The sequence below is a fragment of the Sceloporus occidentalis genome, unplaced genomic scaffold, assembly GCF_023333645.1.
Source record: "Sceloporus occidentalis isolate IW3139 unplaced genomic scaffold, rSceOcc1.0.p SCAF_46, whole genome shotgun sequence".
Classification (NCBI taxonomy): Eukaryota; Metazoa; Chordata; class Lepidosauria; order Squamata; family Phrynosomatidae; genus Sceloporus; species Sceloporus occidentalis.
In genome coordinates this window covers 4,288,515-4,295,354 of record NW_028317026.1, presented here as the reverse complement: position 1 = coordinate 4,295,354, position 6,840 = coordinate 4,288,515, and the positions used below count along the sequence as shown (strand labels likewise).

The 6,840-nt window shown below is 40.6% G+C and overlaps 1 pseudogene; it reads right to left on the bottom strand.

Moving 5' to 3' along the window:
* Positions 1 to 2,031: 2,031 nt before the first annotated feature.
* Positions 2,032 to 2,202, bottom strand: LOC149289353 (U2 spliceosomal RNA; annotated as a pseudogene).
* Between the last annotated feature and the right edge of the window lie 4,638 nt (positions 2,203 to 6,840).

Below are 6,840 nucleotides of genomic sequence, written 5' to 3'. Positions count from 1 at the left end.
TCAATGCAGCAATGTATACCATTAACCAAGCTCTGTGGTGCCTGTCGCCTATCCCAGGTGAAAAACAAGCATAGATCGGTGAAGCTAGTTTCCTTATAAGAAATAGCTTCTTGAAAAATCATTCATGAATGAAAATTGAGCAACAGTTTCTGTTAAGAGTTGGGAAATGTTCTGCACCAATCGTTACACCTTCCACTAACCAAAACCTAAAACACTCTTTTTTTCAGACTTACAGACACGTGCAGTTGTATTGAATGTACACAGGGGCGTACCTAGAGTATTTAGCACCTGGGGCGGATCCTGTATGTGGCACCCCCCCCACACACTTTAAAACTGCATAGCTTCTACCGTTATATACCGGCGCAGACACTGAAGGTGGTACAGCATAACACTTACTGTTATCATTATATACTGAGGCAGACATTGACGGTGGTACAGCATAACACTTATCACTATATACTGAGGCAGAAATTGACGGTGGTACAGCATAACACCTATCACTATATACTGAGGCAGACATTGACGGTTGTACAGCATAACACCTACCACTATATACTGAGGCAGACAATGACGGTGGTACAACATAACACCTATCACTAAATACTGAGGCACACATTGACGGTGGTACAGCGTAATCCCTATCACTATACATTGAGCCAGACATTGAGAATAGAGCAGCATAACTCCTATCACTATATACTAAGCCAAACATTGATGTGGTGTAGGCCTACCACTTCATTAGTAGTAGGGATGCACCGAAATGAATTCTGGACTGAAATCGAAAATGTAGCATTTACCTGGCCGAAACCGAATATGGGCCCCCCCCCACACCATAAAAAAAATTCTAACACTTTTATTTCAAGTAACACACCAAAATAGGACAAAACAATTAAATAACAATATTAATATATATATATATATATATATATATATATATATATATATATATATATATGATTGTTAACAGCAATCACATTTCTATCATGCCCAGGCATACCCAGATTCCCGGATGTACTCGCAGACTTGGCATGATAGGAGTATGATTGCCCTATCTACCCCTTCTCACTCCCTTTTGTCCTACCTACCCCTTCTCACTCCCTTCTCCCTATCTACCCCCCGTCTCACTCCCTTCTCCCTATCTACCCTCTCCTAACTATCTACCCTCTCCCACTTTGAAGTTCACTTACCCCACCCTGCGGGTGCAAGGCCTCTGTCTCCCAGCTCTGCCACTGTATGGAGCAGTATAGAGTGATGGGAGTTATGATGTACTAGAGCATAATTATATAATGAAAAATACATTGAAAATGGTACAGCATAACACCCATCACTCTCACACACTTACCAATCCGCACATATACCAATCCACACACATACCAATCCACACACACACCAATCCACACATACCAATCCACACATATACCAATCCACATATATACCAATCCACACATACCAATCCACACACATACCAACCCACACGCATACCAATCCACACACATACCAATCCACACACATACCAATCCACACATATACCAATCCACACATATACCAATCCAGACATATACTAATCCACACATACCAATCCACATATATACCAATCCACACATATACCAATCCACACATATCAATCCACACATATACTAATCCACACACATACACCAATCCACACATATACCAATCCACACATACCAATCCACACATATACTAATCCACACATACCAATCCACACATACCAATCTACACACATAGCAATCAACTCTCACTCACTGAATGCTTTCCTACCTTTCCTCTTTTCTCCTCACAGCTTCTTTTCCTCCTCTTCGCTCCTCTTCTTCAGTTCTTCTGTCTTCTTCCGGGTCAGAGGGCACGGACGGCAGTGGGCGCAGCTTCAGTGTTGTGCGCCGGGATCTGACAACAAATCCCGGCGCACAGCAGCTGTTGCCGCGCGAATCGCAAGGAAGCGGTATCGGAGGTCTTTAACAGACCTCCGGCTCCCTTGAGTGGTTTTAAGCCGGGTTCAAGGGTTTTTTTTTTTTTCTTTGCACCGGTCCTGGAGGTACTGCAATATCAGGTTAATGCGTGGAGTGGACAGAGCAAGCTCTTCTTCCATCTCCCTGTTCTAAAAATCCATTTAATATATGGTCCCCAGATAGGGGACGTATCAGATATTAAACTGATAAGAACAGATACTACACTTTAAACTGTTTTTCCTGCTCATTTTTCTAGAAGCACAAAAGGTCAGTCCTAAAAGTGACATTAATAAGAAAAAACAGAAATATGTGTTTATACATAAGTGTAATTAAAGTATATCATTGTTCAAAATGTTTTAATTATAAAACAATGTCAAATACAACACTATATCAAACAATATGTCAAGGTAAGGCCCTGGGCCACAACCATACATCTGACTATACATCCTAAGGCAAATGTGTCCTCTTGGTTACTACAAAAGTGTTTAAGTGTTTCAACAGCAGTGTAGGTGCATGCATTTCAGCACCATAAGCAATGAAAGTCCTATCCTCAGCACATAAGTAATACTGGCAGATTAGGTGATCATCCTACAGGAGAAGTGATCTTGCCAATACAGCAATACATAGACAGAGCTGTGGATAGATGGGCTACTGGGCTTCAGCCTGAAACTCCTAAGTGAAATATTACTTCCTCAGGGCTCCTTGTTAGTGTCTCCAATCTCAAGGACAAGGAGTCATACTCGCTCATAACATCCTGGTTGCAGCCAAAGCCACGTTCCTGACTCCTATAAGGAAAAGTAGAGGGAGAACTACGGGCAGCTAGTCATGTTATTCCCCAGGTATGCTAACAAGCCTTGTAATACAGGCCCCTATTGTTGGTGTTGATCATTTCTACTGATGTATCCTGTTGATGTAGTTTGCCCAATACATTAAGCCGTGGAATTAAATGGGAGGAGAAAGGAGAGGTACTTGTCATGCTTGTTGTGGTGTTTAAACCAAATATAAAAATATCTCACAAAGGTTTGTCTACTTTAACAGATAAATGAGTGACAGCCCAACATACAATGCAACACTTTCCAAGACTAACCTGCAATCTAAAGGTCTAACATAACCCAGCACACCACCGATTACCCCATCCATGCAGGATGGTGGGCAGAGAGAGACTGAACTAAGATTTTGCATTCAACAGGCATATTGAATCACTGTAGGTGTGCACTCGTTAACATATCAAAAGACATGTAATACAGGAAGAGTTCAACTGGCAAAAACATTGACAACAATACTTATGTCACCACACTTGTGAAATACCTGCTCGCTCAGAAATCTGGCTATGATTTCAGGCTTAACCATCAGTGGGTTATAAAATATTATAGTTTACAGCTCAACCAGAACATTGCGATCAGCCACAGAAATATTTTATTTGAAACATCAAGTGGGATAGGTATTTGTTGGCTTGATTTAAATGCCAAGTCTGAGTTTTTTTCTTTCTGCCTCCGTTCCTATTGTCTGTTGGGTTTAAGTATTTAGCTTGACCTCCTAAATATTTGCTGAAATACACTGAAAAATGCCTGATTATGCATAGTCACTCATGTAGTCACACACTTGTAGACAGGTCACGGTAGAGTATTTGAGAATTTGAGAATAGAATTTTATTGCTGTGAAATCATATACGTTCAAACAAAAATAAATGCATCAGTTAGGAAATAAAGATCTTGAAGGCTACAAATAGGCTATGAATTCTTGATATATCCTAAATTTAGTTACAGCAAATAATCTGATAACTCACCTGATACTGCGAGGGGATAACCTAAAAGCTTTACAGCCTTCCATACCTGGAACCTGACACTCCTGGGTTGTCATTATAATTTGCGTTTTAGAACTTCAGGCAAAAAGATGATACAGTACACTGGTTGGTTTGAGATGTTGAGTCTGTCACGAACTACATTGTTTGGACAGTTTTATTGAGTTCATATTCTCCTATACTTGAAAACAAATCAAAAGTACAACATAAGAGCATCCAAATCCCTGAAGTGCTTATGAGAAATCTATATTTATTATGAAAACATAAGCATGCAAGGTCACTTCATACCATGGGAGCGGACTATCCTTACACACTGCTTTTATGAGCTACGTTAGATTTCCTAGAAGGAAAGGATTCTCATGACGTAAGATCTCTGAAAAAAATGTGGCATTATTGTCACTACACATTATAATAAACCTATTTCAACTGCCATAATCATTATTTATCTGTTTGCAAGCAGGTCCTACTCTACTGAGCAGTGATTACTACAATGCGGAAAGGAAAGGCAGTATCTCCAGTGTTAATTGAACCAAAATGCTAGTTTCAAAAAGATCTAAACTGACCCATGCCCTGTTCGTAACTCATTTACAAAAATCAGTGTGGATTTCGTCACAGAACGGTGGCTGCATTCCAGCAAACTGTCATGTCTGTAATCAGAAATATTGTTTAACATTTTCAACTGGCACCTCAAAACAAACAGAAACATTTCTCCTGCTTCGTGATTTGCATAGTAGATAATGGAGAAAGCAGTCTCATAAGTAACTTGTATTCATAGTAAAGTTAAAGTGAACAGAAAATGTACACTCCAGTGGCAGATCGGGTGTTGCAGTATGCAGCCGACGCTGGGATATTCCATGCTATGGGAGCATGAAGACGTAACGTGCACCTGCACATATCCAACTGTCGCCTTAAAGTGCCAGGGTCGCCTCACTGTCACCAATCCGGGCCCTTCTCAAATAAGTTTAAAAATCTAGAAAGAGGCGGATGTATATTACACAAGAGGTAGTAATGCAAATGGACAGATAACTGTATCTTGGCGTAACTTAGGTAGAGACTGAGAGCAGGGGTAAGGCTAGTAAAGGTGAGGCAGAAAGTTAACCGGTCAGTTAATATGGTTCTCTGCAGAAGTGGATTTTGGGGATATATCAAAGGTAGAGAATGGAATAGACAGATATCAGATCACCAGATAACGTTAGATCATCAAATCATCAGATTTGTAGAGGGACTGATTAAGTATATACCGTATTGGCTCGGATATAGGCCGCACTTTTTTCCCCCACTTTAAGACTTTAAGTCTTTAAAGTGGGGGTGCGGCCTATATTCGGGGTCTAGCGCCCGACGCCCGGGACATGCAGTCCCGGGCGCCGGGCAGGCAGCGGGGTTAGGATACAGATCCCCCGCAGCGGTGCAGGGGACCTGCATCCTACTCCCCGATACGCTCAGACAGCCTCCCCTGCCAGCACTTCCCACGGGGGGGGGTGCCGGCACGGGAGGTTGTCTAAGCGCATCGTGCGGTTGTCTAACCGCACGATGCGTTTTACCTCTGGCCCCCCGCCTGACTTACTGGAGCAGACTCTCGGGTGTCTTGCGGGGCCGGCGGGGGACATCTACGCAATACGCGTATACAACTTCCGGTGCCGGCACATCCGGCACCGGAAGTTGTATACGCGTATGTAAGAAATCATTTTTATACTTTTATTTTGTTCTGCACATTTTAGGCCTGAATGCAACTTGAGTGCTAGGAACATATGGTATCAATTAAGTGACGTAGTTTAGAGGGTCTTCTGTGGAATGCCGGTGTATCCTATTACTGTTCCAATAGGATTCCTTTACGTATACCCTAACCAAATGTAAAGGGGTATAAATTGGCATGACTACAAGGACAAGGTCTCTTTCCACGCTCTCATCTTCATCTCACCAAGATACTTAGCCTACAGTACCTTTTATCAACATTTGTTCCAGCATTGGTATTGTATGAATTGATAATTTGTTATCGAATAAACCTTATTAATAAGACATAGAAGCTGTGGTCTTGATTGCTGTTTGATCACTGGAGAAGCTTAGATATTCAAGGCAAAGAATATTCTAACAAATTGACGAGCCAGCCAGTCTTTAGTCAGTTTTCTACGGCGAGCCTTTACTGCACGTTTGTTTTTGACTTTTCCTCTTCCGACAAAGGGGGGATAGTGTGCAGTTGTCTGAAGAGATCAAAGAGATCCTCTGACTAAAAACAAAAAACCTAGCAGTGTGATCAGAAGAAAGTGTAATTCGACACTACCAGACCATTACCAGACCACGTGGTGAGAAGCAAGAGCATTCCAGAACCGTGTATCGTAGTGAGAGCAGATTGAGCAAGCAACTGATCTACGGTAAGTATGGATTTTATTAATACTTTGTCTTCCGGAAGTAAACTTGAATTTACGTTTGTTCCTTATAGGGCTAGTGATTCAGCTTTGTGGCATGATTTATGGCGTCAATGTGAAGATGCAAATAAGAAGATAGACAAAAAGATATTTTCTGTGAATAAGGAGAAACAAAAGTTGAGAAACGTAATGAAAATGATTAAGATTTTTAATACATTACTTGATGGTGGTGTTAATCTGACTAATAATGATGTTAGTCAAAGTAATTCACAGAGTAGTGACATGGTTAAAAATGAGATGCACAATGTGTGTGCAATAGAAAAGGAATGTCCTAAATGTGATTTATTAACTGAAGAGATTTCTGATTTGTCGGATTGCTTAGAAATTAAGAATTTGTTAATTACAAAATTGCAGAAAGATTTGAAACAAGTTTGTGTAATTACAAGGGGAGATAGACAAAGACACAGCTTAATTCCAGAAAATGTAGAGGATGAACCAGAGGTCAGTTCAGAACAGGAACTGCAAAGGAAGAAGCTTAGAAATAAAGCAGCAAAATTAAAATTACAGATACAAAGCGAATTAATGAAATTACTTAAAGAAATACCGCCGTATAATTCTAATTTGGATGCATTTGGTAATGCAGATGTATTTGAATCGAATACAGAGAAGCATAATTTGTCTAATAAAGAAAAAAATATTTTGTTTAAGA